The following is a 24,554-nucleotide window of genomic DNA, read 5'->3' as shown; positions in this document are numbered from 1 at the left end:
AAGGTTGATGAAGCATACACACATTTTCCTAATTTGCCTATTGCCCTGGACTCTCAATTAGGGGAATGAATAATGGAATTCTCTTCAGCTAGTTCCTTTTTGGTGGCCACCACCACCACCATAGCATCTACAGCTAGACCCCTCAATCCAATGCTGGTGCTCCTCTGGAGCTGAGAGTATTTTATCTGGTCTCCAGGGAATTGGCTCTATGGAGTCAGGAGCCTTACAAACCTATTTCACAATTAATTTAATAAGATTGTCAGTGGAAGAGGTCACCCAAGACGTAGACAGGTGAGCACCAAAAGGCTGCAAGTCCACCAACTCCTCAGAGGTAGGGTCTTTTGGCTTCCAATTACCCCCCTGTTTCAGAATCTCTAAAATGTCTCCAAAGGAGATGTCTTCTGGGGGTGACTGTAGAGAACCTTCCCCATCATCAAAGTCCATTCCTTCTGTGTCAGATTCCACAGGGAAATCTAAATGGTTCCTCTTACACTTCTTTTTAATGGGTGGCTCCTCAGTGAGAATCTCTGAGGAGGACTCAGAAAAAGAGGTGCCCTGTGCAGGGTTGTCTTGCAGCTTAGGTGTTTGCTGTCTGATGTGGAGTTTGGTGGCAGCTCTGGGCAAGAGGGAGTCCTGGGATAAAACTCCAGTACAAATGGGGCCAGCTGAGAGCCTGCAGAGGCTCCCCCAAAGAAGGATGGGAGCCCAGAACTAAGAAAGACAACCTTGAAACTGAGGTCACACCCCACTCCATGAGACCCACCCCTGAAGCAGGAGCCGTGCTCGAGCCCACATCAGTCGAGGTTCTGAGAGTCATTGGACCTGACTGCTGAGCTACAACCCCAGGAGTCCAACAGTTCTGAAGAAACTGAAAATGTCAAGGCAGATTCTAGAACCAAAGTGGAAAATGCTGTTAGCGCCAGAGCAGCTGGAACTGGAGGAATTGGAGTCGGAAGCTGTAAGCCTTCAGAAGAGGATAAAGATTTGGTGGAATTCTGGGAGAAAACACCCCAACTCCAAAAGGGAGAGGGGTCTGGGAAGAAACAAAAAGGCCCTTGGCCACTAAGAATTCATCCACCAACGTCACAATGTCAACTTCAATCCACTTTAAAATCCAGGCTAGAGCAATGCTGTAATAAAGTTTCAAGATTTCCAGTCAGTCGACCTTACCATACCCATTATTGCACTGCTCTTAATTCTAATCACCAAGCTATCTTCAATTACCCCATTACCTTGCATTCATATGACATCTGCTATCACACAAAATAATCTACAGCCCTTCTTCCTACCCAACTATCAGCAACATCTTCAAAACTGACCCTTCAATCAACTGACAAGCAACTCCTTGAATTTTATAAACCAAATAAATATATAGGGTACAGCTTATATTTCAACTGTGTGGCTAAATTTTGGAACTCCATCCGAATCCCTATCCGGTCTTTGCCTAACAGTCATTCATTTAAGTCTTTCCTAAAATAATTCCTTTCCATCTCTTTGCACTGTACCTGTACCACACCAGGCTAAAAACAAAATGTTTCTTTTTTTCAACATGTCCTCATATTCTTTATGCTAACTCTCTTATGAATATGTCTCAGAGTAGTATTTTTGATTCCCCTATTGGCCAGTATCGGCCCATAACTCTCTAGTACTTTACCATACTACTTTTTAAGATGCTCAGCTCAGTAGTTCTTCTCTTGTGCGATTCAGCAGAAGGAAACCTTTACCTTATGCCACCGTTCTACCATTTCCTTTCTTTTCATACTCATTTTGCATTAATCTCATATATTTTTTTCTTTTTCATTTTTTCATACTTATTTATCCTTAATGCGTTTACCTTGTATTTTTCTATTGATTTGTTTGATGTTTATATTCTTCTCTTACCATTATATATTTTATTGTGAATGATATTGATCTACTGTTGTAATTTGTATTCTGTGGAGCATTTCTCTACAGGCCTTCATTGAAAATGGGTTCTTGGCCAGTGGGACTTTAGCTCTGAACAAATGTTGATAAGTAAAGAAAGAAAGAAAAAAAATTGCAGTAGGTGCTATTTTCCTTTGAAGACAGATTTATGCTAATTAAAATTATATTATTACCAAAAATTATATATCTTGAAGAAAACTGCATTAATTTCTGGGAAAGAAAAGATTAAAAATAAATGATATGTTGTTAAACATCTTATGTCATCCATCAAGACTTAGAACAGCTTATATAAATCACACCAGAACATGGAATAGAGTAGGAACTAGATTCCTCAATGCTGAAAATTATGCCTTGGCATTGGTGTCTAAAACCACATTACACTGGTTAAATAGTCATTATGATGCAAAAATGTAAGTTAAGGCATAATGTTATATGTAGGAATTTATTGCTAAGATCCATTCCACTTTCTGATGATGTTGTAAACTATAAAATGATACAGATAATCACAAATTATTTCAATAACACCAACCAGTAGATTAACAAAATCTAATTATAAATTGCATTTACAACCACTGCATTAAAGAATGATTATTTATGTTTTTCCCTTTAGCATACACACCAAGATTTGGAGATAACATTAATTATAGCATTAAAACAATGCAGTTTAAGTTACTCATCAAGCTGTACAAATGGAATAAATATAATATCAAGGTCATAATTAAATATTAATTTGAACAGTCAAAATGGGTCTTAAGTTATAAAGCTAAAAACTGAAGAACAAAAAAATCCAATGCCAGAAACTGAAAACAAAACTAGAACTTCAGAAATGTTAGAATGCTTTTCTATGATTCTAAATGGAAATAGAGAGAATGTTCACCTTATCCAGATTAGCTGGCACCCTGGACAGGTCCCTGGACAGGTCCTTGGACTGGCAACCCCCCCAATACAAAGCTAAAGACCAGACTAAATGTACAACTGTAACAAGCTCCTTTCTAGAGTTACCAGCATGTGGAGCTAATAAATGCAAGGGTGAATGTCATATCAGCTTTCTTTTAAAAAGCTGTAAATATCACCCACAATTGCCTCTTGCTCATTGGGGGCCCACCTGGTTAAGGGATATGAAATGGATTGCTGGAAAGAATCTCTAGAGGAACATGGAAGGGTAGAGGGCAGGTGCAGTATCAACTGGAAGGCTTGCTGTGGATTGAGTGAGTATCAGGAATAAGATGCAGAAACAAATAAATATAATGAAAGGTCAGAAGTAACATCCAGTACATAGGATAATGAGTTCCAGTGTTCATAAGCAAATAGTCATAAATTGATGATAGAAAGGAAAGAAACATAAACATACTAAGAATAACAAATTCACTGTTAATAGTCATTTATTGCTGTATTCACTGTGATAGAGTTAATGACTATTGCAAAAAGAAGCATATATGTCACAGAATCAAAACCCCTGAAACTGATGAACTGTAAAATGAATTACATCTGAAAATGTGGTTCACTAATGAAAACATCATTCCTTTGGGGAAACATGATGATTTTATCCACAGCATAAGATCAGTGCAATTAGTGGACACTGCAGGAGTGAAGAGGGTAACTACTCTTGGTACAAACTGTTAGAGGCATGATGAGCTTCATTAAATGTAATTTTCACTGAGAAAGTGGTGTATCCGCTCACTAACCTTTTGTCCACATGAGTGATATTTGATGCATATGGATAAGAGGTGAATTAATTTCATCATCAACCCCTCTTGCCCATTTTCTTCATAAGGTTGGAGTATCTTGTCAAATGTTGGCACCTCTGTCTATTCAGTGCTCCTCTCCTGCCTTCTTCAACACTCATGCCTGACTGTCTCAGGTCTTTTCTCACACATTTCGTCCACCTCTTTGCTGGACATGCTCATTTCCTCTTGCTTTCTTCCTTTCTGTCCAAAATCTTCTTTACCAGATTGTCTTCTGCTTTTCTGCACATGTGCCTGAACCTCCATAATCTGTTTTTTTGTCCTTTTCTGCAATTGCAGCTACTTTGGCTTCCGCTCTTATGTCCTCATTTCTTTGTCCATCCCACAGTGCGCATCCTACCACCCATCTCAGGTACTTCATCTCCATCACTTCTAGTTACCTCAACTGCTCTGCCTTTACTGCCCGGTTTCTGTACCATTCCGTAGTACTGGTCACACCACTGTTTTGTGCACCTTGCTTTTCAGCTTCTCTGGCATTCTTCTGATATATTCTACACTTGACACTCTGTGCTAGTTGGCTGCAGTTCCTCTTATTCTAGCTTTGACCTCCTCATTTAGACTTCGCTTCTCCTCAACTATCCCTCTCTGGTACTCAAAACTGTTAACCTGTTCCACTGTTTTCCCTTCTATCTCTGTTCTCAGCTTCCTCTGATTTCACCCATTTTCTGCCATTACATCTGTACTGTTTCATCCCATTTGCCTTCAGTTTTGCATTCCATTTCCCTATCCTTTGCTGAAGTTCTTGCTCAGACTGCCTATAAAAACACATTGCCTGCATGCAATAGATTTGTTGATCTGTCCCCTCCGTTTGCTAATGTAGTCCGTCACCAGTATGAGCAACAGTGGGCTCAGAGCTGAACTCCGATGCACACCCACTCCCACTGGGATCCTCTCTGTGAGACTGAACACTGTTTATACTTGAGTCACACTAATTCTACCAATGTTTCTGGGACTTCAAACCACTGCAGGGCTGCCCAAATCAGTCCTCTTGGGACCTTATCATATGCTTTCTCCAAGTCTAAGAATGCCCTGCGGGCTCTTTCCTCATCTTTAGCTTATTCTTGGCCATCTGGCTCACTGCAAACACTGGGTCAGTTGTGTTGCATCCAGATCTGAATCTGAACTGCTCATATACATCTTACATTCTACTACTCTGTGTATTCATTTAAATCACCCTCTGCAGAACTTTTATGCAGTGTGGCAGGAATTTCATACCTCTGTACTGCCCACAGTTGTGAATGTCTATTTTTTTCCTGAACACTGTCACTAGTAAAAATAAAACAAATGGTAAAAGCACATCCACTGGAATAAACACAACTATCACGCCGTATCTTCAGAATTTAAAAAATCTTGTAAACGAACAAAAAGTTGCCTGATAAACCACGACAATAATTCCAATACTTTTATTGACAAAAGTAGGTAAGCGCTTTCACCATAAAGGCTTCATCAGACCAATCAATTACTAATGAATGCGAGATTTGAACCATTCTTAAATACACTTCCTCATGAATAATTCAACATTACAATGCAGTAAAAGTGCTGATATCATTTCCTTAACACTAAATAAATACATATCTAACTTGCAGCTCATACAATGCTGTGTAACGCTATGCATATAATAAATATAATGAATAAATAAATAAAATTGACCATGCTTAAATACAAAAATAAAAACAAAAATACAAATAAAACACTATGCATGGTATTAAATGCATAAGATTTGCAAAGTCTGATTCATACCATACAAAAAAGTACAGCCTCTAATTGTCAATATTAAAATAGACTTATACAAACATGTAGATATGTATGTAAAATTGGAGCGTTTGTGAAACAATTTCATTTAATGGTTTTAAGTCTTCTATTATGTAGTACTGGTTTCAGGTACACTTTATCATTGAGCCCTGACTTTTTGTCTGCTCTTAGTCTTATAATCCCTTTTAATTCACAATTATCTGTGAAACTTTTGGCATCCCCTCCCCAAATACTCGGATTGACAACTTGTAGTACTGAAAACTTAAAATGATGTGTCAAACCTGCTGCAAAATTGTGACTCGCTAGTGCATTGTGTTCAGAACCAATGCCTGTGTGGTATACATGTTCCCTCATTCTTTCTCTCAATTTCCTGTTGGTTTTGCCTATATAAAATGCACTGCAGGACACACACCTGGCAAGGTAGACTACATGTTCTGTTTGACAATCCGCATGCATGTATAACGTATATTCGTATTGTTTAACTGGGTGTATAAAAGAAGTCTTAATGTCTATATAGTTACAAAAATTCCATCTATTACAAGGTTTCGTTCCATATACTGTATTATCATTAATTTCCTTTCTTGAATTCTTTGGTAAACATAGGATCTGTTTCAAGTTCCTTCTGTTCTTAAATAGGAACTTTGGTTGTTCTCCTACTATATCTCTTATGTTCTCATCTAATAATAAAGTGTCCCAATGTTTCTGTATTATATTCTTCAAACTATTAGTATCTAAGGTATAAAACATTGGTACTCTCATTTGACTGCTTGTTCTTTCTTTTGCTTCTTCTCTCAATTGAGTGCTTACACTAGAAAAATAAGGTCAGGCTTTAGTTGTTCTCACTGCACAAGCCCCTTTGATGGCCACATTCACCTCATTCAATTTATCGTTCCTTTCCAAGAGCCTTGCTTTTAAATCTAATAACTCAAGATCATATCCCTCTTGCGTCAGGTTTAACCTAGATGCCCTCATGGCTTGACCTTTTGCTACATTTTTAAAAACATACTGAGGATGCATGCTATTTCGATGTAACAGTGTGTTCCTATGGCAAGACTTCCTATGTACCCCTGTGTTCAAGAAGCCATTCTCCAACCTCTCAATGTGTATGTCTAGAAATTATATACTATTTTGTGAGTGATCCATTGTGAAACTTAGAAATTCGGTCAAGCTATTTATTTCTGAAACAAAATTATTTAAGGCTGTTTCATCACCTGTCGAAATTAAAAACAAGTCATCCACAGAACATGTGTAAAACCCAACGTTCACATTGTAACTCTCTAAAGGATTCAAAATTTTCCTCTTCCCAACTGGCCAAAACAATGTTGGCATAGCTATTAGCACAGGAAGTGCCTGTAGCTATGCCATCATTTTGAATATAACTTGCTTCATCAAATATAAAGATGTTATTGTGCAGTATCATCTCAAGGAACAGAGCCATTAAATCTACTGATCCTGTCATTTATTGAATGTGTCAACATGTACCTATGTACTTTTTCAATACCTTGTTCATTAGGTATTACAGTGAAAAGACGTTTTACATCTAATGTAACCAATATGTACTGTTCATCATTCATTACATTTCTCATGTAATCATACAGGTCAATTAGAAATTGCTTACTATCTTTCAAAATGTAAGTGTTGGCGTCCACTACTGGTCTAAAAAAGTGTTTTAGATAAATAGATAAGGGCTCAGTCACCCACCCTCTCCCAGCTAAAATTAGTCTCATCGGGGGGTTGTTGGAGCATTTGTGTACTTTAGGAAGTCCTTGGATGATCGGTATTAGTGGGTTATTCACCCTTAAAAATTTGAATACTTCCAAATTAATGTAGCCACTTTTCAAAATATCATCCAACATATCATAAATTCTGAAAACTTTATTTATAACCACCTCCATATTGATTCTAGAATAGAATTTTTCTTCCTGTAATAGGACTGGCATAATTTCACTATAACTATCTCTATTCATAATCACTATGGGACCACCTTTGTCTGCTGGTCTAATGATTATGGAATCATCATTACTTAGATCATTTGATGCTTCTCTCTGTTTAAAGGTAAGATTATTACTCCTTTTATCTCTTCTAGGTGTATTAATCCTATGTATATCATCTTCCACTAGCTCTGTGAAAACATCTAACAAAGGATGTAAATTAGGACTGTATATACTCGGTGTACGAAATATTGGTCCTTCTGTGATATTAGTGTTGCAACCATGTTCTAATTTTAATTGAATGTTACGTGTGAACATTTTTAAATCTATAATAGTATCTGATAAATCACTTCTACTGGTGGGTATAAATGATAATCCCTTATTAAGGACTTGCATTTCATACACAGTTAAACTTCTGCGTGACAAATTTATCATTAATGATTGTCTATCCATTCCCACATCTTTTTCAATGCGGGGCCTGTGTGTTCTCCACCCAACCCTTTCCGCTTCTGTCTCCCTCTGCTCCTCGACCTCTGCCATTTGGCTTGATGTTGAAGGTCTATAGGGAAAGGGGTAAAATGGTTGGAACTGTTGCCCTGACCAATAGTTTGAGAGGAAGTCTTCCTTCTAACTGTGGATTCAGTTGTATGTTGATTCAAAGTAGAAGTAACATTACTACTGCTGTCTGAACCATCTGATGACCCATTCAATATGGTATCTGCATTAACATTACTAATTATTGTTAATTTCCTGCATTAGTTTCACTAGCACTAGTGCTGGCATTACTGCTGTCCGTGTTCGGACTATGCATGTTATTTTCATTCAAAACAACTGCAGAAGATGTAGTTAAATCTTTAAATCTAACAGTTTCATGTCCTTGATGTCTCTGTTCAGACACACCATTTGAATTACCTCTAGGCCAAGTGAAGACATGACCCACTCTAAAATCATTAGTGTCTCTTTGAATTTTATTTCTTTTCTGCTCTAATAGTCTTTTTTTCAAATAATAAAACATTGTCAAGCATTTTGTCCATGCCTCAATCAACTTTCGCTTTCAGGTATTTCATATTGACTGTCTGTTGTTGTCTAACAATTTTATCCCTTAATTGGTCCTCTTCGGGACGAAAAAAGTAATTCAGTAAGTTCATATAACTCATACTTAAGTCTAAATTCAACTGTTGCCATTTAAACAGTAATTCAGGATAGAGGTTACCTGTAGTCAGCATTTTCAAAATGTGCAAACCTCTAGGTACTATTTTTCTGCGAAGACACACTTCAAAATGTTGTCTTTGTAGTTGTAGCTGTTTAAGTTTCTGAAAGTCCAACTCTAAGTAGCCAAGTGCTTCGGCAAGTCCCAATAAACTCATTGTGTCAGAATCATTAAGATTCACATGATTCGTTGCTTCATATAGCATTAACAGATTTTCATCGCCCGCTATACAAGTTTGAAATCGGCCGAGTATATACACTCCTAATTTACATCCTTTGTTAGATGTTTTCACAAAGCTAGTGGAAGATGATATACATAGGATGAATACATCTAGGAGAGATAAAAGTAGTAATAACCTTACCTTTAAACAGAAAGAAGCATCAAATGATCTAAGTAATGATGATTCCATAATCATTAGACCAGCAGAAAAGGTGGTCCATAGTGATTATGAATAGAGATAGTTATAGTGAAAGTATGATAGTCCTATTACAGGAAGAAAGGTTATATTCTAGAATCAATATGGAGGTGGTTATAAATAAAGTTTTCAGAATTTATGATATGTTGGATGATATTTTGAAAAGTGGCTACATTAATTTGGAAGTATTCAAATTTTTAAGGGTGAATAACCCACTAATACGGATCATCCAAGAATTCCTAAAGTACACAAATGCTCCAACAACCCCCCGATGAGACCAATTGTAGCTGGGAGAGGGTGGGTGACTGAGCCCTTATCTATTTATCTAGAACACTTTTTTAGACCAGTAGTGGATGCCAACACTTACATTTTGAAAGATAGTAAGCAATTTCTAATTGACCTGTATGATTACATGAGAAATGTAATGAATGATGAACAGTGCATATTGGTTACATTAGATGTAAAAAGTCTTTTCACTGTAATACCTAACGAACAAGGTATTGAAAAAGTACATAAGTACATGTTGACACATTCAATAAATGACAGAGGATCAGTAGATTTAATGGCTCTGTTCCTTGAGATGATATTGCACAATAACATCTTTATATTTGATGAAGTAATTTATACTGAAAATGATGGCGTAGCTATGGGCACTTCCTGTGCTAATAGCTACGCCAACATTGTTATGGCCAGTTGGGAAGAGGAAAAATTGTTTCCTTTAGAGAGTTACAATGTGAACGTTGGATTTTACAGACATTTCGTGGATGGCTTGTTTTTAATTTGGACAGGTGATAAAACAGCCTTAAATAATTTTGTTTCAGAAATAAATAGCTTGGCTGAATTTCTAAGTTTCACAATGGATCATTCACGAAATAGTATATAATTTCTAGACATACACATTGAGAGGCTGGAGAATGGCCTCTTGAATACAGGGGTACATAGGAAGGCTTGCCATAGGAACACACTCTTACATCGAAATAGCATGCATCCTCAGTATGTTTTTAAAAATGTAGCAAAAGGTCAAGCTATGAGGGCATCTAGGTTAAACCCGATGCAAGAGGGATATGATCTTGAGTTATTAGATTTAAAAGCAAGGCTCTTGGAAAGGAACTATAAATTGAATGAGGTGAATGTGGCCATCGAAGGGGCTTGTGCAGTGAGAACAACTAAAGCCTGACCTTATTTTTCTAGTATAAGCACTCAATTGAGAGAAGAAGCAAAAGAAAGAACAAGCAGTCAAATGAGAGTACCAATGTTTTATACCTTAGATACTAATAGTTTGAAGAATATAATACAGAAACATTGGGACACTTTATTATTAGATGAGAACATAAGAGATATAGTGGGAGAACAACCAAAGTTCCTATTTAAGAACAGAAGGAACTTGAAACAGATCCTATGTTTACCAAAGAATTCAAGAAAGGAAATTAATGATAATACAGTATATGGAACGAAACCTTGTAATAGATGGAATTTTTGTAACTATATAGACATTAAGACTTCTTTTATACACCCAGTTAAACAATACGAATATACTTTATACATGCATGAGGATTGTCAAACAGAACATGTAGTCTAGCTTGCCAGGTGTGTGTCCTGCAGTGCATTTTATATAGGCAAAACCAACAGGAAATTGAGAGAAAGAATGAGGGAACATGTATACCACACAGGCATTGGTTCTGAACACAATGCACTAGCGAGGCACACTTTGGCAGCAGGTTTGACACGTCATTTTAAGTTTTCAGTACTACAAGTTGTCAATCCGAGTATTCGGGGAGGGGATGTCTAAAATTTCACAGAGAATTGTGAATTAAAATGGATTATAAGACTAAGAGCAGACAAAAAAACGGGGCTCAATGATAAAGTGCCCCCTGAAACCAGTACTACATAATAGAAGACTTAAAATCATTAAATGAGATTGTTTCACAAACACTCCAATTTTACGTACATATCTACATGTTTGTATAAGGCTATTTTAATATTGGCAATTAGAGGCTGTACTTTTTTGTATGGTATGAATCAGACTTTGCAAATCTTATGCATTTAATACCATGCATAGTATTTTATTCGTATTTTTGTTTTTATTTTTGTATTTAAGCATGGTCAATTTTATTTATTTATTCATTATATTTATTATATGCATAGCGTTAAACAGCTCTGTATGAGCTGCAAGTTAGATATGTGTTTATTTAGTGTTAAGGAAATGATGTCAGCACTTTTACTGCGTTGTAATGTTGAATTATTCATGAGGAAGTGTATTTAAGAATGGTTCAAATCTCGCATTCATTAGTAATTGATTGGTCTGATGAAGCCTTTATGGTGAAAGCGCTTACCTACTTTTGTCAATAAAAGTATTGGAATTATTGTTGTGGTATATCTGGCAACTTTTTGTTCGTTTACAAGATTTTTTCAATTCTGAAGATACCGCATGATAGTTGTGTTTGTTCCAGTGGATGTGCTTTTACCATTTGTTTGTTTTTTACCTTACATCACTGGAACATTTACTCTGTGGGGGTGCCTTTTTGTGATATTACTGTCACTAGTAACCTTATTCTCCAATCATCTGAGATACACCTTTCTCTCCGCACTGCTATGAGTAACCATTTCTCCCGTATCTCACTCAGAAACTTTATCATATCTGCTTTGACCTCATCTAAGCCCACTGTTTTCCCTGACTTCATTTTCCTAAGTGCTGTTCTTACTTCTTCTGTGGTGAGGTCCTCCTCTTCTATTATTGTAGGCTGTTTCTGGGGAAGTACATCTTCTGTAGGGTTTTCTTCATTCAGAAGCTGCTGAAAGTACTCCTCCCATCTCCCTTTGGAGTTGTGTGGAGTGGTGAGCAGGTTGTTGCTGACATCCCTTATGAAGGGTGTATGACTATCTTTCTTATCTTCTGTCTTTGCCTTGCAACCTGATGTAGTTTCTTTGTGCCATCTACTGAATCGCTTTCCAGAAGCTGGTAGAGTGCCTCTGATACTTTGTTCTTTGCTATTGTAACTCCTTTCTTAGCCTCATTGTTAGCCAATCAGTGCTCTTTCCTAGCCTGATGCCATACTTTCTATCTCCCACTGTTTTTCTATACTCCTTATTTCTTTTGATGGCTTCCTTGACCTCTGGATTCCACCAGTAGCTTTCCTCATGTGCCTTATTTCCATACCTGGCTTTTTTGCATATCTATTCAGTAGTCCTCACACATGCTGTTTTGAGGCGCTGCCCTTTTTCTTCAGCTCTACCTATCCCCTTCTTGAGGTTCTAGAGCCCTGAGTAATTCTTTGAACTATTGTGCCTTCTCTCCAGTTAATGTCCAGGTCTACAGCCTGTTATTTGCTGACCTTACTACATTCTCTGGCTACTGTTTGCTACTAATTGCAGAAACCAGTGACTTATGCTCTTGGCTGACACTGGAGATGACTTTGCAATTGCTGTTTACACCCCAGTGCCCTTTCCCTACCAGGATGAAGTCTATTTAGTTGCATTTTGGCTTTTATATAATTTTATGACTGTCTCTCTTTCTGAACCATGTGGCCACCATCAAGCCATTTGCCAGGCAGAAGTCTAGAATAGCCTCTACTTCTTTATTCCTGTTGCCCCTCCCATGTGGACCCTGCCAGTTTTCATTTCCAGTTCTGTCTGTCTGGTTATGTGCATTCAAGTCACCCATTATCAACACCAATTCATTTTTGCAACTGCTTTCATGTGATACCATTCTGTGCAAACATAATTATGCCTAAAAACACCATGCAGGCTTTTTGTTTATCAGACCATATTTTTCACTGTGATGGGTGTATGCTTGTTCAGTAAGCATTCTGATTTGAACTGCTCCAATGTTATGCCTTCAAGGTTTATATATAGTCAAACTAAAAAAATGATATCCAGGTTTTTTCCTCATTGCATGTCATGTTTCACTGAGAAGACTGTGTGTTAGTCTTCTGAACTTCTCCTAACAATTTTGTTTAATCTTCTACTTTTGGCTTTTTCCCGGTTAGGGGTCGCCACAGCGGATCACCTGTCCGCTCATGATGGGCAGTGGAGTTTTACGGTGTCAAGTTGCCAGCCCAACCTACCACAGCAGGCACACACATGCACCCACTCACACCTTGGGCCAATTTAGAGTATCCAATCCACCTACAGCATGTCTTTTGGGATGTGGGAGGAAACCGGAGCTCCCGGAGGAAACCCATGCGACCACAGGGAGGACATGCAGACTCCACACAGAAGGCACCCCAGCTGAGGATTGAACCGGAGAACCTCTTGCTGTGAGGCGGCAATGCTAACCGCTGCACCAACGTGGCCACCCTAACAATTTTGTTTAATACATAAGCATTTAGTTGCAAAATTTATGTTTATGAGCATGTTTGGATGTATTTGTTTATACCGGGTGGCCACAGTGGTGCAGCGGTTAGCATTGTTGCCACACAGCAAGAGGTTCTCTGGTTCAATCCTTGGCTGGGGTGCCTTCTGTACAGAGTCTGCATGTCCTCCCTGTGGTTGCGTGGGTTTTCTCCGGGTGCACCGGTTCCCTCCCACATCCCAAAGACATGCTATAGGTGGATTGGGCAGTCTAAAATTGGCCCTAAGTGTGAGTGCGTGTGTGTGTGTGCCTTCTGTGGAAGGTTGGGTGCCGGGCTGGCAACTCAACACTGTAAATCATGAGCGGACATGTGAGCTGCTGTGGTGTCCCCTAACTGGGAAAAGCCGAAAGAAGAAGGATATATTTGTTTATACAATACCTGCAATATTGGATATGGTTTTATTCTTTCTGTCCATCCCATTTTTTTTCTATTTTATTTGCTTGCAATTATGAATTGTATTCATAAGCACTTGATTTTCCCAACTGTTTTAATATGATACCTTCTGTGTATATGCATAACCAAATTAAAACAGTGTGTGGACTTATCAGATGTAGACAGGCTTTTTGCCTTTACTGCATCTGTAATGCGATGTCACTCATTTGCATGCAAAATGATCCCATATAAGGGTCTACTTTATGCGCTCAAAAGCTGAAAAACCTGAATCCGAATAGTGCGACACGTAAAGAGCAAAAAACAAATACGTTGAATGAACGAAACCGCGCAAGTGGAAATATCGAATTCTCATAGTTGGCCCATCTGCGGTATAGCTCCGTAAGGTAAGTGTGCAATAGTTACGGACCTTACGGTTAGGGTGGGGTTAAGGTAAGTACATAGGTGGGTAGTGTATGTAAGGTTTTGTGTAGGTAATGTATACAAGGTTTAGTGTAGTGTTTTGTTAAGTGTATGTGTGTGGAATATTTAGTTTGTTTGGTTATAGCTCCATAGGGGAAGTGTGCGGTAGTTACGGACCTTAGGGTGAGGGAAGGGTTAAGGATAGTGCATAGATAGTTGTGTATATGGGGTTTAGTGTAGGGTTAGCAGTAGGGTTTTGGTGCTTTCATTTAGAGTTAGAAGTAGGGTTTTGGTTAGAGTATGTATGTGTTTTATTTATTGTGTTTGGGTAAGTAGTGTGTTGCAGGTGGTGGATTGGCCGACTATGACGGTTCGTGGTTTTAAATTTCACACTTTAGTACGTTCGACGTATTCGCAGTTCGCTCTTTATGGGTCGCGCTATTTGGATTCAGGTTTGTCACGTTTCGTGCGCATAAGATATACCCCCATATAACAGTGTGCAGGCTCTTTGCTCATTAGGCATAAAAATCCATTGAGGAAGCTGTGTATTTTGCAGTGAAACAGACTTGTTTTTTATTTAAAAAGTGTGTTTGCTTATTTTACACATAGTGAAAATTGCTATTATCTTCAAGGGTTGGAGTGTGGTGTATTTTATATATACATACATATCTGGCTCTGTCTCTCTATATGTATAGAGAGACACAGATATGTATATACACGGGTCTACTAAACATGATTGTCATTTTAAAAAGCCGAAGACCATATGGCCGAGACCATATGATCGAGTTTTGAAATGTCGACCATGTGAAAATAAAGAAAAAAATACAACAATCACCTAATCCCCCCTGCACCTTCCCCATGGGGGGGATACACCACCCTCACGCCCCCCTGAACTTAAATATACCAAGTCCGAGATTGCACTACAGTGCAGTAGATGGAAATCTTTCCATTCAGCACTGTATGGAGATGTCCATTCCGCATGGTCAATATTTCAAAAGTTGATCATATGGTCTCGGCCATTTGGTCTTTGGCTTTGTGAAGTATCAACCATGTGAAGGGAACCCATATACACATTTATATAGGCAGATTGGCATGTTAGTGGGATATGATAACTTGCCCTTAACATGAGAGCACTGTCAGACTTGCACCTACTGAAAAGTAGTAAAACAAGAAGCGATATCCTGGGGCTCCAGAAGCTTTATTGTTCACACTAAATTACGATAAAAAATACAATAAAAAATTATAAACAATTCAACTTAACATCAAATACTAAATATTTGATGTTAAGTTGAATTGTTTATAATTTTTTATTGTATTTTTTATCGTAATTTAGTGTGAACAATAAAGTTTCTGGAGCCCCAGGATATCGCTTCTTGTTTTACTGTTTTTTTGGATCGTATCAACTTCACCCCCCAATACAAATCTAAAGACCAGACTAAATGTACAACTGTAACAAGCTCCTTTCTAGAGTTACCAGCATGTGGAGCTAATAAATGCAAGGGTGAATGTCATATCAGCTTTCTTTTAAAAAGCTGTAATATCACCCACAATTCCCTCTTGCTCATTGGGGGCCCACCTGGTTAAGGGATATGAAATGGATTGCTGGAAAGAATCTCTAGAGGAACATGGAAGGGTAGACGACAGGTGCAGTATCAACTGGAAGGCTTGCTGTGGATTGAGTGAGTATCAGGAATAAGATGCAGAAACAAATAAATATAATGAAAGGTCAGAAGTAACATCCAGTACATAGGATAATGAGTTCCAGTGTTCATAAGCAAATAGTCATAAATTGATGATAGAAAGGAAAGAAACATAAATATACTAAGAATAACAAATTCACTGTTAATAGTCATTTATTGCTGTATTCACTGCGATAGAGTTAATGACTATTGCAAAAAGAAGCATATATGTCACAGAATCAAAACCCCTGAAACTAATGAACTGTAAAATGAATTACATCTGAAAATGTGGATCACTAATGAAAACATCATTCCTTTGGGGAAACATGATGATTTTATCCACAGCATAAGATCAGTGCAATTAGTGGACACTGCAGGAGTGAAGAGGGTAACTACTCTTGGTACAAACTGTTAGAGGCATGATGAGCTTCATCAAATGTAATTTTCACTGAGAAAGTGGTGTATCCGCTCACTAACCTTTTGTCCACAGGAGTGATATTTGATGCATATGGATAAGAGGTGAATTAATTTCATCATCAACCCCTCTTGCCCATTTTCTTCATAAGGTTGGAGTATATTGTCAAATGTTGGCACCTCTGTCTATTCAGTGCTACTCTCCTGCCTTCTTCAACACTCATGCCTGACTGTCTCAGGTCTTTTCTCACACATTTCGTCCACCTCTTTGCTGGACATGCTCATTTCCTCTTGCTTTCTTCCTTTCTGTCCAAAATCTTCTTTACCAGATTGTCTTCTACTTTTCTGCACATGTGCCTGAACCTCCATAATCTGTTTTTTTGTCCTTTTCTGCAATTGCAGCTACTTTGGCTTCCGCTCTTATGTCCTCATTTCTTTGTCCATCCCACAGTGCGCATCCTACCACCCATCTCAGGTACTTCATCTCCATCACTTCTAGTTACCTCAACTGCTCTGCCTTTACTGCCCGGTTTCTGTACCATTCCGTAGTACTGGTCACACCACTGTTTTGTGCACCTTGCTTTTCAGCTTCTCTGGCATTCTTCTGATATATTCTACACTTGACACTCTGTGCTAGTTGGCTGCAGTTCCTCTTATTCTAGCTTTGACCTCCTCATTTAGACTTCACTTCTCCTCAACTATCCCCCTCTGGTACTCAAAACTGTTAACCTGTTCCACTGTTTTCCCTTCTATCTCCGTTCTCAGCTTCCTCTGATTTCACCCATTTTCTGCCATTACAACTACTTATCTGTACTGTTTCATCCCATTTGCCTTCAGTTTTGCATTCCATTTCCCTATCCTTTGCTGAAGTTCTTGCTCAGACTGCCTGTAATAACACATTGTCTGCATGCAACAGATTTGTTGATCTGTCCCCTCCGTTTGCTAATGTAGTCCGTCACCAGTATGAGCAACAGTGGGCTCAGAGCTGAACCCCGATGCACACCCACTCCCACTGGGATCCTCTCTGTGAGACTGAACACTGTTTATACTTGAGTCACGCCAATTCTACCAATGTTTCTGGGACTTCAAACCACTGCAGGGCTGCCCAAATCAGTCTTCTTGGGACCTTATCATATGCTTTCTCTGAGTCTAAGAATGCCCTGCGGGCTCTTTCCTCATCTTTAGCTTATTCTTGGCCATCTGGCTCACTGCAAACACTGAGTCAGTTGTGTTGCATCCAGATCTGAATCTGAACTGTTCATATACATCTTACATTCTACTACTCTGTGTATTCATTTAAATCACCCTCTGCAGAACTTTTATGTAATGTGGCAGGAATTTCATACCTCTGTACTGCCCACAGTTGTGAATGTCTATTTTATTCCTGAACACTGTCACTAGTAAAAATAAAACAAATGGTAAAAGCACATCCACTGGAACAAACACAACTATCACGCCGTATCCTCAGAATTGAAAAAATCTTGTAAACGAACAAAAAGTTGCCAGATATACCACGACAATAATTCCAATACTTTTATTGACAAAAGTAGGTAAGCGCTTTCACCATAAAGGCTTCATCAGACCAATCAATTACTAATGAATGCGAGATTTGAACCATTCTTAAATACACTTCCTCATGAATAATTCAACATTACAACGCAGTAATAGTGCTGACATCATTTCCTTAACACTAAATAAACACATATCTAACTTGCAGCTCATACAAAGCTGTGTAACGCTATGCATATAATAAATATAATGAATAAATAAATAAAAATGACCATGCTTAAATACAAAAATAAAAACAAAAATACAAATAAAACACTATGCATGGTATTAAATGCATAAGATTTGCAAAGTCTGATTCATACCATACAAAAAAGTACAGCCTCTAATTGTCAATATTAAAATAGACTTATACAAACATGTAGATATGTATGTAAAATTGGAGTGTTTGTGAAACAATTTCATTTAATGGTTTTAAGTCTTCTATTACATAGTACTGGTTTCAGGTGCACTTTATCATTGAGCCCTGGCTTTTTGTCTGCTCTTAGTCTTATAATCCCTTTTAATTCACAATTCTCTGTGAAACTTTTGGCATCCCCTCCCCAAATACTCGGATTGACAACTTGTAGTACTGAAAACTTAAAATGATGTGTCAAACCTGCTGCCAAATTGTGTCTCGCTAGTGCATTGTGTTCAGAACCAATGCCTGTGTGGTATACATGTTCCCTCATTCTTTCTCTCAATTTCCTGTTGGTTTTGCCTATATAAAATGCACTGCAGGACACACACCTGGCAAGGTAGACTACACGTTCTGCTTGACAATCCGCATGCATGTATAAAGTATATTTGTATTGTGTAACTGGGTGTATAAAAGAAGTCCTAATGTCTATATAGTTAGAAAAATTCCATCTATTACAAGGTTTCATTCCATATGCTGTAATATCATTAATTTCCTTTCTTGGATTCTTTGGTAAACATAGGATCTGTTTCAAGTTCCTTCTGTTCTTAAATAGGAACTTTGGTTGTTCTCCCACTATATCTCTTATGTTCTCATCTAATAATAAAGTGTCCCAATGTTTCTGTATTATATTCTTCAAACTATTAGTATCTAAGGTATAAAACATTGGTACTCTCATTTGACTGCTTGTTCTTTCTTTTGCTTCTTCTCTCAATTGAGTGCTTACACTAGAAAAATAAGGTCAGGCTTTAGTTGTTCTCACTGCACAAGCCCCTTCGATGGCCACATTCACCTCATTCAATTTATAGTTCCTTTCCAAGAGCCTTGCTTTTAAATCTAATAACTCTAGATCATATCCCTCTTGCGTCAGGTTTTACCTAGATGCCCTCATGGCTTGACCTTTTGCTACATTTTTAAAAACATACTGAGGATGCATGCTATTTCGATGTAACAGTGTGTTCCTATGGCAAGCCTTCCTATGTACCCCTGTATTCAAGAGGCCATTCTCCAGCCTCTCAATGTGTACGTCTAGAAATGATATACTATTTTGTGAATGATCCATTGTGAAACTTAGAAATTCAGCCAAGCTATTTATTTCTGAAACAAAATTATTTAAGGCTGTTTCATCACCTGTCGAAATTAAAAACAAGTCATCCACAGAACGTGTGTAAAACCCAACGTTCACATTGCAACTCTCTAAAGGATTAAAAGTTTTCCTCTTCCCAACTGGCCAAAACAATGTTGGCATAGCTATTAGCACAGGAAGTGCCTGTAGCTATGCCATCATTTTGAATATAACTTGCTTCATCAAATATAAAGAATATTTGTATTGTGTAACTGGGTGTATAAAAGAAGTCTTAATGTCTATATAGTTAGAAAAATTCCATCTATTACAAGGTTTCGTTCCATATGCTGTAATATCATTAATTTCCTTTCTTGGATTCTTTGGTAAACATAGGATCTGTTTCAAGTTCCTTCTGTTCTTAAATATGAACTTTGGTTGTTCTCCCACTATATCTCTTATGTTCTCATCTAATAATAAAGTGTCCCAATGTTTCTGCATTATATTCTTCAAACTATTAGTATCTAAGGTATAAAACATTGGTACTTCTGCAGTATCATCTCAAGGAACAGAGCCATTAAATCTACTGATCCTCTGTCATTTATTGAATGTGTCAACATGTACCTATGTTCTTTTTCAATACCTTGTTCGTTAGGTATTACAGTGAAAAGACTTTTTACATCTAATGTAACCAATATGTACTGTTCATCATTCATTACATTTCTCATGTAATCATACAGGTCAATTAGAAATTGCTTACTATCTTTCAAAATGTAAGTATTGGCGTCCACTACTGGTTTAAAAAAGTGTTTTAGATAAATAGATAAGGGCTCAGTCACCCACCCTCTCCCAGCTACAATTGGTCTCATCGGGGGGTTGTTGGAGCATTTGTGTACTTTAGGAAGTCCTTGGATGATTGGTATTAGTGGGTTATTCACCCTTAAAAATTTGAATACTTCCAAATTAATGTAGCCACTTTTCAAAATATCATCCAACATATCATAAATTCTGAAAACTTTATTTATAACCACCTCCATATTGATTCTAGAATAGAATTTTTCTTCCTGTAATTTCACTATAACTATCTCTATTCATAATCACTATGGGACCACCTTTGTCTGCTGGTCTAATGATTATGGAATCATCATTACTTAGATCATTTGATGTTTCTCTCTGTTTAAAGGTAAGATTATTACTCCTTTTATCTCTCCTAGGTGTATTAATCCTATGTATATCATCTTCCACTAGCTCTGTGAAAACATCTAACAAAGGATGTAAATTAGGACTGTATATACTCGGTGTACGAAATATTGGTCCTTCTGTGATATTAGTGTTACAACCATGTTCTAATTTTAATTGAATGTTACGTGTGAACATTTTTAAATCTATAATAGTATCTGATAAATCACTTCTACTGGTGGGTATAAATGATAATCCCTTATTAAGGACTTGCATTTCATACACAGTTAAACTTCTGCATGACAAATTTATCATTAATGATTGTCTATCCATTCCCACATCTTTTTCAATGTGGGGCCTGTGTGTTCTCCACCCAACCCTTTCTGCTTCTGTCTCCCTCTGCTCCTTGACCTCTGCCATTTGGCTTGATGTTGAAGGTCTATAGGGAAAGGGGTAAAATGGTTGGAACTGTTGCCCTGACCAATAGTTTGAGAGGAAGTCTTCCTTCTAACTGTGGGTTCAGTTGTATGTTGATTCAAAGTAGAAGTAACATTACTACTGCTGTCTGAACCATCTGATGACCCATTCAATATGGTATCTGCATTAACATTACTAATTATTGTTAATTTCCTGCATTAGTTTCACTAGCACTAGTGCTGGCATTACTGCTGTCCGTGTTCGGACTATGCATGTTATTTTCATTCAAAACAACTGCAGAAGATGTAGTTAAATCTTTAAATCTAACAGTTTCATGTCCTTGATGTCTCTGTTCAGACACACCATTTGAATTACCTCTAGGCCAAGTGAAGACATGACCCACTCTAAAATCATTAGTGTCTCTTTGAATTTTATTTCTTTTCTGCTCTAATAGTCTTTTTTCAAATAATAAAACATTGTCAAGCATTTTGTCCATGCCTGAATCGACTTTCACTTTCAGGTATTTCATATTGACTGTCTGTTGTTGTCTAACAATTTTATCCCTTAATTGGTCATCTTCAGGACGAAAAAAGTCATTCAGTAAGTTCATATAACTCATACTTAAGTCTAAATTCAACTGTTGCCATTTAAACAGTAATTCAGGATAGAGGTTACCTGTAGTCAGCATTTTCAAAATGCGCAAACCTCTAGGTACTATTTTTCTGCGGAGACACACTTCAAAATGTTGTCTTTGTAGTTGTAGCTGTTTAAGTTTCAGAAAGTCCAACTCTATGTAGCCAAGTGCTTCGGCAAGTCCCAATAAACTCGTTGTGTCAGAATCATTAGGATTCACATGATTCGTTGCTTCTTATAGCATTAACAGATTTTCATCGCCCGCTATACAAGTTTGAAATCGGCCGAGTATATACACTCCTAATTTACATCCTTTGTTAGATGTTTTCACAAAGCTAGTGGAAGATGATATACATAGGATGAATACATCTAGGAGAATAAAAGGAGTAATAACCTTACCTTTAAACAGAAAGAAGCATCAAATGATCTAAGTAATGATGATTCCATAATCATTAGACCAGCAGACAAAGGTGGTCCCATAGTGATTATGAATAGAGATAGTTATAGTGAAAGTATGATAGTCCTATTACAGGAAGAAAGATTATATTCTAGAATCAGTATGGAGGTGGTTATAAATAAAGTTTTCAGAATTTATGATATGTTGGATGATATTTTGAAAAGTGGCTACATTAATTTGGAAGTATTCAAATTTTTAAGGGTGAATAACCCACTAATACGGATCATCCAAGAATTCCTAAAGTACACAAATGCTCCAACAACCCCCCCGATGAGACCAATTGCAGCTGGGAGAGGGTGGGTGACTGAGCCCTTATCTATTTATCTAGAACACTTTTTTAGACCAGTAGTGGATGCCAACACTTACATTTTGAAAGATAGTAAGCAATTTCTAATTGACCTGTATGATTACATGAGAAATGTAATGAATGATGAACAGTACATATTGGTTACATTAGATGTAAAAAGTCTTTTCACTGTAATACCTAACGAACAAGGTATTGAAAAAGTACATAGGTACATGTTGACACATTCAATAAATGACAGAGGATCAGTAGATTTAATGGCTCCGTTTTTTGAGACGATATTGCACAATAACATCTTTATATTTGATGAAGTAATTTATATTGAAAATGATGGCGTAGCTATGGGCACTTCCTGTGCTAATAGCTACGCCAACATTGTTATGGCGAGTTGGGAAGAGGAAAAATTGTTTCCTTTAGAGAGTTACAATGTGAACGTTGGATTTTACAGACATTTCGTGGATGACTTGTTTTTAATTTGGACAGGTGATGAAACAGCCTTAAATAATTTTGTTTCAGAAATAAATAGCTTGGCTGAATTTCTAAGTTTCACAATGGATCATTCACAAAATAGTATATCATTTCTAGACGTACACATTGAGAGGCTGGAGAATGGCCTCTTGAATACAGGGGTACATAGGAAGGCTTGCCATAGGAACACACTGTTACATCGAAATAGCATGCATCCTCAGTATGTTTTTAAAAATGTAGCAAAAGGTCAAGCGATTAGGGCATCTAGGTTAAACCCGACGCAAGAGGGATATGATCTCGAGTTATTAGATTTAAAAGCAAGGCTCTTGGAAAGGAACTATAAATTGAATGAGGTGAATGTGGCCATCGAAGGGGCTTGTGCAGTGAGAACAACTAAAGCCTGACCTTATTTTTCTAGTATAAGCACTCAATTGAGAGAAGAAGCAAAAGAAAGAACAAGCAGTCAAATGAGAGTACCAATGTTTTATACCTTAGATACTAATAGTTTGAAGAATATAATGCAGAAACATTGGGACACTTTATTATTAGATGAGAACATAAGAGATATAGTGGGAGAACAACCAAAGTTCCTATTTAAGAACAGAAGGAACTTGAAACAGATCCTATGTTTACCAAAGAATCCAAGAAAGGAAATTAATGATATTACAGCATATGGAACGAAACCTTGTAATAGATGGAATTTTTCTAACTATATAGACATTAGGACTTCTTTTATACACCCAGTTAAACAATACGAATATACGTTATACATGCATGCGGATTATCAAACAGAACATGTAGTCTAGCTTGCCAGGTGTGTGTCCTGCAGTGCATTTTATATAGGCAAAACCAACAGGAAATTGAGAGAAAGAATGAGGGAACATGTATACCACACAGGCATTTGTTCTGAACACAATGCACTAGCGAGACACACTTTGGCAGCAGGTTTGACACGTCATTTTAAGTTTTCAGTACTACAAGTTGTCAATCCGAGTATTTGGGGAGGGGATGTCAAAAATTTCACAGAGAATTGTGAATTAAAATGGATTATAAGACTAAGAGCAGACAAAAAACCGGGGCTCAATGATAAAGTGCCCCTGAAACCAGTACTACGTAATAGAAGACTTAAAATCATTAAATGAGATTGTTTCACAAATACTCCAATTTTACATACATATCTACATGTTTGTATAAGGCTATTTTAATATTGACAATTAGAGGCTGTACTTTTTTGTATGGTATGAATCAGACTTTGCAAATCTTATGCATTTAATACCATGCATAGTATTTTATTCGTATTTTTGTTTTTATTTTTGTATTTAAGCATGGTCAATTTTATTTATTTATTCATTATATTTATTATATGCATAGCGTTAAACAGCTCTGTATGAGCTGCAAGTTAGATATGTGTTTATTTAGTGTTAAGGAAATGATGTCAGCACTTTTACTGCGTTGTAATGTTGAATTATTCATGAGGAAGTGTATTTAAGAATGGTTCAAATCTTGCATTCATTAGTAATTGATTGGTCTGATGAAGCCTTTATGGGGAAAACGCTTACCTACTTTTGTCAATAAAAGTATTGGAATTATTGTCGTGGTATATCTGGCAACTTTTTGTTCGTTTACAAGATTTTTTCAATTCTGAAGATACGGCGTGATAGTTGTGTTTGTTCCAGTGGATGTGCTTTTACCATTTATTTTATTTTTACCTTACATCACCGGAACATTTACTCTGTGGGGGTGCCTTTTTGTGATATTACTGTCACTTGTAAGCTTATTCTCCAATCATCTGAGATACACCTTTCTCTCCACACTGCTATGAGTAACCATTTCTCCCGTATCTCACTCAGAAACTTT

This window comes from Protopterus annectens, chromosome 1.part1 (assembly GCF_019279795.1).
Source record: "Protopterus annectens isolate FY-2018-M chromosome 1.part1, PAN1.0, whole genome shotgun sequence".
NCBI lineage: Eukaryota > Metazoa > Chordata > Ceratodontiformes > Protopteridae > Protopterus > Protopterus annectens.
This window is presented reverse-complemented; position numbering follows the sequence as displayed.